Source organism: Struthio camelus, chromosome 1, assembly GCF_040807025.1.
Source record: "Struthio camelus isolate bStrCam1 chromosome 1, bStrCam1.hap1, whole genome shotgun sequence".
In the NCBI taxonomy this organism is placed as follows: Eukaryota; Metazoa; Chordata; class Aves; order Struthioniformes; family Struthionidae; genus Struthio; species Struthio camelus.
The window spans coordinates 178,838,771-178,850,344 of record NC_090942.1 but is presented as its reverse complement, the minus strand read 5'-3'; the positions used below and the strand labels follow the sequence as shown (position 1 = coordinate 178,850,344).

At 37.4% G+C, this 11,574-nt stretch overlaps 1 long non-coding RNA gene across 1 annotated transcript in view; it reads right to left on the bottom strand.

Moving 5' to 3' along the window:
- Nucleotides 1-1,288: 1,288 nt before the first annotated feature.
- The window catches only part of LOC104147468 (uncharacterized), a 28,041-nt gene continuing 17,755 nt past the window's right edge, over nucleotides 1,289-11,574 (bottom strand). Inside the window, exons 5-6 of the long non-coding RNA XR_694899.2 lie at nucleotides 2,916-2,991; nucleotides 1,289-1,673 (exon numbers count right to left, since the gene is read on the bottom strand). This is a non-coding gene — a long non-coding RNA (uncharacterized lncRNA). The remainder of the gene's footprint in view (nucleotides 1,674-2,915; nucleotides 2,992-11,574) is intronic.

The window sequence follows — 11,574 nt, the reverse complement described above, 5'->3', positions numbered from 1 at the left end:
GTTAATCAGAATTTGAGGTTTTAAGAGGAGATTTTATTGAAAATGTATCTGTAAATATCTCAGGTAGTCCCACAAACTACAGATATTCTAGGCCCAAAATGAGAGACAAAGATGATGACTTTTTCTAAAGTATTGCACAGTATAATGGTACCCTCACTCCTTAGCCTATATTATCACTAATTTCTTCTTCTAAATATATATAATTATATTTTAAGACTTTCTTTAGAAGAAGCTTAGTGTAGTTGCTATGATCCCACTTAATAATGCCTTGAGAAACAGAACAACAGATCCAAATAAAATATCCCTCCTTAAAGTATAAGTCAAAGGCTATCTACGTGAAAAATAATCAGATTTTGCATTCCATTCTTTCAACAATACAACGGCACTTTCAAATATGCTTTGTTGTTTTCTTTTAATTCATGAAAATTAATCTTATAGATGTAGATGCCAGATTTGCATTAATTAAAACTCCACTGTAGAAGCCAGGCTTAATTGCAATCAAATTTGCTTAATTATGCATGGCGAGAGATTCCCAAATGAGAAAGGTTTTAGTAAGGATTTTTGTTTTTTATACTGACAAAATAAATTGAAATTGTCATTTTTTGTGTTTTATGTAACACTTGTAAATAATTTGCAGAGCACCTTAAGTCTTCTATGTAAAGCAATGTTATTGCTTAAGTAATTATAACAATCTGCATTTTTCATTGTTAATTGTGGGTGTCAGCCTCATTAATTTTAATTTACAGCCTGTAATGAAATTAAGAAAATTTTGTGCTGATCTGCTGAAACTTGTCTTACAGAAAGTTACTTAATAAAACTGAAGTTTAGAAAAGTAAGGAATTTATCGGTGCGTTGTCAAGACAAGTAACAAATGTTCATTTTTCTCACAAGTTTGGCTTCTAATTTTAAATCAATATCCAGTAAAGCAATTTGTGTCAGAAAGTTTGAGTAAGTTCAATCTGCAAATTTTTCACTTCAAGAGTAATTACATAGAAGAATGCAGACATAATATGCAGTTTTATTGCCAACAGATAGTATGTCACTGCAGTCAAAAACTTTGTTGTAACTCTGTTCTATTGTTCATACACTTTTATTCAGTCTAAGCTGCTTGATTAACCAGATGAATTAACTCACTGAGTAGTGAGCATTGGAAAAGGCAAATATAAGTCAAAAAAGAGCACTTCATAAACTGCATCTGAAACAAATAAACACAGTTGTGCAAATAACAATAAGCAGCTGAATATATTTCCATAAAACTGCAAGAAAACAAAGAAAAACTTGACTTTCATGAGTCTATAAACTCGTATCCTATAGCCAGCTGCTGTCACATCCAGGAAAGAGCATTCTGTGCTGCGATTCTGATCCTTCCGTTGTCTGTGGACATAAGCATGACTGCCGCTGTGACAAGTCCTGCTTTGGCAAGACCTTTACGCATAAACTCTGCTCTAAGCATGAAAATCCCAACCAAAACAAACAAGACTGAAAATTACCTTCAAGCCTGCATCCCTTCTTGTGTTACAATGGCGTGCCACATTTTTTAAAAGACTACAAAAACTTAATTTTTGATTTGTTTATTGCTGCACTTGATGATGGCAATTGTTTGTAGCATGAGATACTCAGCTCAGTTAGATCTTCATCCCTCTGTCCAGCGAAGAGGTTGTTTGAAAGTTTAACTACCAAAGAAAAAGTAAAAACTCCTTACGGTTGTTCATGGTGGGCTGTCAGTTGGCCAAATCTTGTTGCTACTTTTGGGGGTAAATTCAGGACAAGCATTCAGGATATATATAAAACAGAATTCTACATCTGCAAACACCATTCCTTTCCTGTGATTGGAAATTTCTATATAAAGTAAGTTCTTCTTCCCTATTTAAACAAAGCAGTTTCCTGATTTGTAGGAACAGTACTAAAGAGCACAAAACCTCCTCATCATTCATCTTAAACTTTTAAAATATAAATTATTTTTGTGAAAAAATTCACAATTTAAATAATGCATAGGCGATTATAGCATAATATTAATAAAGATTTTTCTTTGCATAATGTAATACTTTTTCCATCTTAATCAAGTGGTTTTGAATATCTGAATTATAATAACTTTTAAAAGTTAACATTTTGAAGACATGAAATTATATGAGAAATGTAATAAAGGGGTCACACAAAAAAGTAGTCAAAATAAAATATTTACATAATGTGATATTCGGGATATCTGAAAGGCTCTGTGGAAAATCATCTGAATGGAGCACATCTCAAAGAGAGAAATAGCAACCAGGTGCCTAATTCTTATTAAAATATGATGGGAGCCAAACATTTTTTTGCCATATTTAAATTTGGTTCCTCAATCATGCCTGCCTAAAAACACATATATTCATTTTTTAATCACTAGTAGTTTTATCTTTCAATTTCTCAATCACAGTCAAGTATGAAAGAAGATTTCAGTGTTACAGAAGTTTCCAGCCAGCAATGGTTGAAGACTTCAAGTAAAATAACCTAACAAAACCCAAAGTCAGCATATCCTATAAGCCTAAAACCCTGCGTGCTTTATTTCTGTATTATTTTACCTATTATATTTTCAAGATAAATTCTAAACATATTGCACCGCCTGCGGGTTTGGGGCAAGGGGTTAAGTTCAAATATAGTAGAAAAAATGTTTCATTCTTTGTTGTTCAGCACCTAAAATTTTGTGCTGTCTCATTCACTTTCTTTCAAAACGCTTTCACCTATTTCACTGCATACAAAAATATGCCGTAAGATCAATTCCTTTTTCTCTCTTCATTGCCAAAATGTGCAGTTCTGTGCAGTTCTGAAACTTTATCTTTCGTAAACTGTAAAGTTTTCAAAATTAAGCATAACATAGCTAATAACCTTTGCTCACATTTTCTATGGCCCCTTTATTAAGATCTGCTTTTTAATATACTCACTCTTTTGCTTTCCACACCTCAGCCCTTCAAACTCTATCCTTTCCTTCCTCTGTTCACCTGAGTTTGCGTCATTGTCCTAGCCATGCAAGAAAACAGAAAGATATGGCTTAATTAGGGTGCAACTTTATTAATTCAATTTATCCAGCAACAATCTCTACGATATAGGTGATAATTTTTTCATTAATTATTTTCACTTGGAAGATGGTGGCTATCAGCTTTCAATCCCTCTGGGAGACAGTCCTCAGCCCTTGGTGGGTGATCCACCAGCCTATTATGGTTGTTAGGAAGAACAGGTTCTCTTCTTGTCACACTAGACATGAAGAGTCCTACTTCCAGTATCTCCCTCCTTCTCAGGAGACTCTCAGTCTTGTCCGTTTTTTATTTCTGGTTTACCAAACAAGTAGATCCTCTATGGTTGTTCAGGTGTCTCAGTTTTTTACTCTATTGGAGCATAGGTACAGGTAGATGACTGGAAGGCTAGGCTAGACAGTCTAAGTTATACCCCCTACACGTATTTACAAGATCTAGTGGCAACCTGTGCTCCACTGACCTGCCAGCCTCTCCATTAAGCTTTCCTCCACCTGGATGATTGACTTCCAAAATCTATGAAGTCAGATGCTTAAAAGAGCTAGAACTCTTTTTTTTTTTTTTTTTCTAGCTAGTCTACAAAAACTAATAAGGAAACAAAGAATGTTGTGGACTCAATTTTTTGTATTGTAGAGCCCACCTTCGAACGTCCCTAAGCTCTTCCCTTATTTTTGCTTTTCCTGGAGACTATCCATTGTTGATTTGCTTGTCCTGTTCTTTTATTGGTATTGAGAAGCATTTATTGTTATGACCTTGCATGCGCTTGCCCAGTGCTTTGGATGAAAAAGCATTATATCATGTCATAAATTTAATGGAAAAAATATGAAGGAACAAAAATGGCAATAGCTAGGCAAGTTGTGGGGAGACATTGTAATTTTTCCGACATCCAAAGACATTTCTTAAATATGTAAAATAGCAGGACCCTGCCTCAAAGAATTTACAATCTGAACAGGTGAAGCCAGTAAGGGAGGGAAAGAATAATAAATCCAAGATGAGAACAACATGAGAAGTACCTCAGAGTTTGTGTTCTGCTCTCTGCCGTTACTGCTCCTATATATAGCTTGTTACTCTAACTGAACATGAAAATGGAAAGCATAATCTTGTAAGACAGATGAGTCCCAGAATATACTGCATGATCTTGCATATGCTTGATCCACCACAACTGTGCAGATGAGAGATAAAAACATTGAAGCATAAAGCTAATGCTTTTTAATATGGCCGAGAAAACATTAGACAACTCTGACACCATGCACTTCTGTTATACCGATATACTTTACTAGTGCAAAGAGTTTTAATTTTTTTTTTTTAATTCTTCACAGTGGCTTGTAGTGAAACAGTTTTCAAGCTGCTTTTCAGCATATGCTAAAAATGCAGAAGAGACTTTAGAATTTGCCAAAGGTCACAGATGAAGTCTGAGGCAGATTCTGAATCCTGGGTTTGAACTAAGTGTTGGTGCCTGTAACGGATGAAAGTCTTTTCAATGTGCAATAAAACTGAGAATGTGATTAATCTGGTGTGTTATAAAAATGTACAGAATTAAAACTGGCCAGTAATAATCTAGACATCTAATATCCAGGAACTAAGCAGGTTTTCCGTCTTACAAGGATAGGAACTAGTGCTTATACACCTCAGAGATCTATTCAATTTTGACATTGCTTCTGAGGGATGTATACAGAGCAATACCAACAGGAAGAAAAACGCCCTTAGGAAGTGAATTTCGATTTACATTCAGCGTGCAACATATTTTTGCAATGCTACTTATGATTTTTTACATTGTCTTGCGGTAATAAACTTTTCTTCTGCTGAGAGTGGGAATAATTGTGAAGTACAGAGTAAAGTCGATTCTTTAAAAAGCTGAAAATGATTGCACGTTTTAAGGATATCTACAGGTCTAAGTCTTTTGATGATGAATATTGCCTGATACTCCCCAGTATCGTAGTGAGTTGTAAAAATGTAGGGATTAGGTTGTCCCAAAGGAAGTATATACTACCACTACCACTACCACTACCACTACCACTACCACTACCACTACTACTACTACTACTACTACTACTACTACTGCTGCTACTGATAAAGTATATAATGTGAAGTAGAAGTTCTCTTTTTACCTAGTTTCAGGTGATGGTTATAAAAAATGTTGAGTTCACGAAGAGGAAGACTGAAATTTTTCTTGAAAAATATTGACAATTAACTCTCTTTGCTGTCATTTCTACAGCCTGGAGGCAGGGCTAGCTCTAGAAGGGGGTGATGAACATGCTTATTTAAAGAATGGGGCTGCCATAGCCTGCTAGATGACCTTACTTACTTCCTACATGACCAAGCACAACAGCTCAAGCACAGTGGGAAGCCAGGCCAGTTTGGAGTGGGATTGGGGAAGGCCGGTTGTGGGTCAAGAAAGCCAAGCCAGTTCGGGCTGGGGGAAGGCAGGACAGTTTTGGTTGTGGGGGAGGAAGCAGGGTCAGTTTGGTGGGGAGAAGCTAGGCCATTTTGGGCTGAGGGATGCCAGGCCAGTTTGGCGGGGGATTGGGGAAGGCCGGTTACAGGTCGGGGAAGCCAGGCCTGGCCAGGGTGAGGTAGAAGCCAGTCCAGTTCAGGCTGAGGGAAGCTAGGCCGGTTTGGGATGGGGGAAGACAGGCCATTTCGGGGGTGGGTAGACAGGCCATTTTGGGGTGAGGGCAGGCAGGCCCGTTGGGGTGGGGGAAGGCAGGCGATTTCAGGGAGGGGAGAAGGCAGGCCATTTTGGGGGTGGGGGTAGACAGGCCATTTTGGGGTGGTGGTAGACAAGCCAGCTGCCTGTCTGGAGGGCCAAGTCCGGCCCCAAGCAGCACCTCAGCCTCACACCCTGCCAGTGGCAGCAGCTCTTTGTAGGGCTCACTTTCTCTCTTTCTCTCTTGCTTTTTTAATTTTGAGGCTTTCTGTGCTGTCACTGCTTCCTCTTTCTCCCATATCCCTCTGTGTTTCCCTGAGCATTAGCAGCTCAGGCTCAGCCCCTCTTTTCTGATGCAGCCAAATCCTGGTTTTTGCCAAGCGGGCTAGGAAGGCCTAACATCAGCTCTTCATAGAGGGCCTGCATTTAATCACTTCCAACATGGATCACCTTTAATCTTGTCCAATACACCCAGATCCTTACTTAATAATGTTCTGCTGAGGTACACATGCCAGTAGGGTTCATTAGCAAATTACAAAAGAGGATTTGAAACCCTAGGTCTAAGGTTTTCCTTACGTTTTGATAACAACTGATATGGCAGATAAAATCTTTGCTAATAATTGTGACATTTTCATATAGCTTGTATGAGCCAGTGTGGCACACTAGCACTTTGTCCTAAATATGCAAATAAAAGTGTCAGCAATTTTCTTAACCACTGAGCTAACATTCAAACACCTTCTACTGTTCCAGTTCTTCCTATCTCAGGACAGTAGGAAATTAATAGTTGTGAAAAGTGAATGAGTGACAGAACAGAAGTACAAGAAAGTAGAGTAAAGTAAAACGAAAGGAATAAGAATAAGAAGAAAAAGAAAAAAGAAAAGTAAAAGAAGAAGAAAAAGGAAAACTAAAAGGCAAGGAGAAAAAGAAAAATAGCTTTCTGGGAAAGGAAGGTCTTTGACATTCTTCTTTAATTATCAGTGGATACACAGGATAGAGGAAAGAGTTCTATTTCAAAACTCTGACTTAATGACAAGTTGATGTGTAATACTTTGCCTGAAGACCCAGACAACATCGTTAAGAGAGAGACAAGTAAATTTGTAGGTAAGAAATAAAAATAAATGTTTCCACACCTCTGACATAACTGTAAAAGTTAAAAGGCTGCTGATAAATTGGAGACAAATGACTATTGTTCTGGCAAAATATGGAATCTTAATTCATTTTTGGATAACAATATTGCCAGCTCTTGCAATTTTATTATGAGCCTCATGATATTTGATGCTTTTCTTAAAGATCCAGCTCCTAGATTTATACTAATTAGGAGGCTATTAACTTTCATTAAAAATACCATGTTTCCAGTCCTGATACCTAAGCAGAAAAGTGCTTTTCCTAAAAGTATGACTGAAAAAAGTCAAACAAGGAGAACCCTAAACAGGTTCTTTGAAAAAAATCTATGCATTCTGGAAGTCTTGCACATGATTTTTGAATATTTGGCAATACTATATTAACTATAATTAAGTTAGAAATCTATTAAGTAATAAAAATAGTAAAGCTAATAAGAAACTTCTGCACTGAGAAAGGAGAACCTTCTGAAAATCGGCCAAAAAAGGTGAAATTCAGAAAGATTTCAATTTGCAGTGAAAAACCTTCACTTTTTTGTTACTTTCAATAAACTATTTGCATAGTGTTCCATAAAAATTTTTTTGACTATTTTTAAAAATTAGTTTTCAGAGCCTGAATTGTTCCACTGGAAACAAATTGAACCTATTGCCATAGTTTTCACCTGTTAGGAATTTATCCCCTGCCATCCCTTGAATATTGCTGAACCTGTGTCCATCACGATTTTAATCTTCTCAGGCTTCACTGAGTTAACGTTGTTTTGTGTTCAGGCAGCGTGAGACCACACTGCTAACAGGTGAATTGAGGAGACAACTCTAGTAAATTTTTTGTATTAGTTTCAGTTTTCCTAAATTGCAGAATCACAGAATCACAGAACGGTTGAGGCTGGAAGGGACCTCTGGAGATCATCTAGTCCAACCTCCCTGCTCAAGCAGGGTCCTCTAGACCATATTGCCCAGGATCACATCCAGGCGAGTTCTGAATATCTCCAGCGGAGACTCCACTACCCCTCTGGGCAACCTGTTCCAGTGCTCTGTCACCATCACAGCAAAGAAGTTTTTCCTCAGGTTCAGATGGAACTTCCCGTGTTTCAGTTTCTGCCCGTTGCCTCTCTAGGTGTGATCTGAGATCTAGTTTGCTTTGCAGTTTTCCCCAATTTCAAATTTCCTGCAGTGACTTATCTATGTATCCATGATTCTGTGGCAGACCTGCAGCTGCATGCAAGTCATCCAAAGTACACCTAATTCCTTCTGGTCTTCGAAGGAGAGAACTATTTGACACTTTTGCTGGCCATGCACTGTCCTTAATTCCATGCCGTTCTGTCCCAGACTCACTTCCTGATCCCTACATTCAGGAAGAAAGAGGGAGGAAGAACTCTGGATCTTCTATGCCCCCCTCTGAACAGGTAGAACATTGTTTTGGAATCATTACATCCCTATCCATTACTTTCCCATTTGACCTACCTGGAAATATGCTATTTGAGTATTGCTGCTTAGTTCTGCTAATCACTGATCTCCTCTCTGGACCTGGCATCAAAAGGTCTTCCCTGAGGTGAACAGAGCGCCGTAAGCTCTCCTATTTCTTTACCCCTTTGATCAGTGTTTTCTCATCCAGGGCCCTACGTGAAGAAAGGCTAGGTTAACTGATCTAGAATGGTTTTGCTCTCTCTTGTAGGAGATAGACCCTGATCACAAGATGGCAACTTTGGAAGATAGATAGCAAGTACTAAGAATGTGCTAGGTGGGGAAAGTTTCCTGAGTCCTCCCACTTCATTTTTATAAAGTAAAATTTTTGGAATCATCTTGTCATCTATTTTCAGCTATTAGAAACAGGAAATATATGTGAAGACTAAATTCCTTGGTATTACCAAAGAACTGAGGATAACTGCAGGAATTGGCTAAATGACCTTAGAAGTTATATGTATTTCAGCACCATGTGAGAAATAAGATGAGAAAGCTCCTCTTCCAAGCTATTTTTATGAGAAAATACAGTGTGGCTTTGACTGCAAGTGAAAATTTTTCACAAAAACATCTGAAGCCATTCTACAAATTATTCGACTATTTGAATAGCTTAATAAGGAATCTCAGTATATCCTTACCAATTGCATCACTTCCTGGGAATTAGGAAGTCATTAATATAAATCTTATTTTGTAAAAAGGATTTAGGGGTTATCTTGTGAATAACAGTTTTTTACAATGACTGAAATCAAATAGAACAAAAAATAGTGCAACATTTTGGAGAGGTGTAGTATGTATGGCAAGGGAAAAACCAACAAGGTTTCTGTAACAGAAAATTGTGCCTCTCTAATGTGTTAGAAGGTTCTGAAAATATTAATAAGACAGTAGATGAACATGACCCAGTGGACATAATTTACTTGGATTTCAAAAAGCTTTAGAAAAGGTCCCTCATAAAAGAATATTAAAGATAATAAATAACAGTGAAGTAAGGGGCAAAGGCTTGTCATGGATTAAAAAGTGATTAAATGATAGGAAATAAATAGTTATAACCTCAAAGAAGAGATATATTAATAATAGAGTGTCTCAGGGGTCAGTACTGTGATCGAGTTGTTTAATACATTTTTTTAATAATTTGGAGGAGTACGTGGATTGCAAGGTGGCAGAGTTTGCTGATGACATTATACTATTAAACAGGTAACCACTTGGATAACCTCCTAGTACTCATGACAGCTATGATCCTTGCAGATAATTCTAAAGACCAGCCTACAGTGATGTGAAAGTCACAGAAGAATCCCAGGGAATGCCAATAAAGAACTTTAGCAACTTGCAGGGAGAGTGGTACAAATTCGTCTGTACGCCAGTTGTTCTACTGTATCTCAAGAGTCGCATAATTAATGGATGTGTTCTGACAAATCTAAGGTAGAAATGGGGGTAGAGAAAAGTGTCTGCTTGACCTCCACAGTGAAATGCTTGCACGGCATGCCTTCTGTAGACTGTCTCCAGTGAACTCTGAAGTTTGTCTGGACGGTTGCAGAAAGCTCGAATGATCGTCATGGTGTTCAGCCATCACATGTTAATTCTACAGATGAAAACTGTAGAATTATTTCTTTCTGAAATTACGAACAGCTTTGAATGGCTCCTAGCCAGTCCTTACTCCTAAGATGCAAGTAAAACAAAGGCATTTGTGCCAGAACTAAACATGCTAGGTCAAGTTCTCACTTTCATAACCTTACCCTCACCACATCAGTAAGGATCAAATACCCTATGTTTTTGCCTCCAAGCTGTCATGACCCCAGAGAAATGTTTCACTATCTGAGAGTTGAGTGGAAAAGGTGGCTGCTGCTACAGGGAGACCTTCAAAAAAGGCAGTGCAACTTTCAGCCCAGGAACAAATTACTATGTTCATTACTAACCCTAGCTTCCTATAAAAAGTAGGAATAACAGAAGAGAGTTCTCAATACCAAGAATGAGATGGATGAAAAGAATTACCTTCCGGTAACAGCATTTTCTTCTAATTCTAATGCTTCTTCCTCTAATGTAAAGAACCATATATTTGCAAACTAATCATGTCTTATCTATCTCATGTCCCAAGATGGTTTTGTCTCCCAAAGGGCACTAGCTCTGAAAAAGAAAGGTCAATATTCATCACTATTAAATGTGAGATGCATTATAGCTATTCCAGCTACATTTTATCCACAGTGGAATGAAAAGTGTGTGTCACTAAAAAGGAAAAGTTACTTTCCATAGCCCTTCCCTGGCACATGAAGAAGTAACAGTAATCACACAGATGAAAACCTCTGGCCAAACACAGTTCCAGCCCCTTCAGAATTGAGCTTGCTTTACTCTCAGGCACAGAGAGCCTGAAAGAGCCACAGAACTTCACCTCTGACTGCCATCCTTTCATAAAAAATTACCCTGACACCAGATGGCTGAAGGAAGGAGAGGAAATGACGTAGACCTTGTAGAACTTGCTGCTGTTGAAGCAGAGTGTTAATCAACAGCTTCTATTTTTAAAGGCCAGTGTAAACATTTGGACTGATGCAATTTGTATTTTATGTGATACAAAATAATGGCAAATAAGCCTCATCATCATTAAATCATTACTATCGAAGTTTCAAAGTATTTTATCCTTGTTAAAAACTGCAGAATTATCTGATTGTATTAGGAGGATATCCGGAAGTATCTGGCAGTGGCTTCAGCTCTAAGCAGAACACTAGCTATGAAAGGCCATTCATTTAGTCTATTATAGAGTTTTCTATTATCCCAAATATCATGGGAGAAATTGAGTTCATGCACAATTTGATGCAACTTGGAGAAACTTAGCTGATAGGTATAACCACTTAATGATGGACCTGACTTAATCTCATGTCTTTTAGACAGCTGATGAAATGTATAATTTTAAATGCATTAAGTTTAATCAAGCGATTAGTTCCTGAATTTGCAAAAAAATAAATTGAGGGTTATTCATATAAGTCTTTGTTTTTATTTTATGATAAGACATTAGGTAGAAACCCCGGTTCATTGTCAGCTGGCTGAGAATTACAGTATGTTGCAGTATAATCATAAACAAATATTATAATTAGAAATACCAAGGGAAATTTAGGCTATAAGGCAAAACGAAAAGAAAGAATTTGACTATGGAAAATTAAATTAATAAAACATTAAAGCATTAAAAAAGAAACCTACTGCCTATTATAACTAAATTGTTTGCATAGCTAAAATAAAGAAACAATCTCGATGTTTGCATTTATGAATGTTACATGACAATGAGAACAGGTATAGGAGAGGATCAGTGCAGTTAAGGTTATGGTCTCCTATCCATTTCTCCTACACATTTGCACCCTGTAATTAA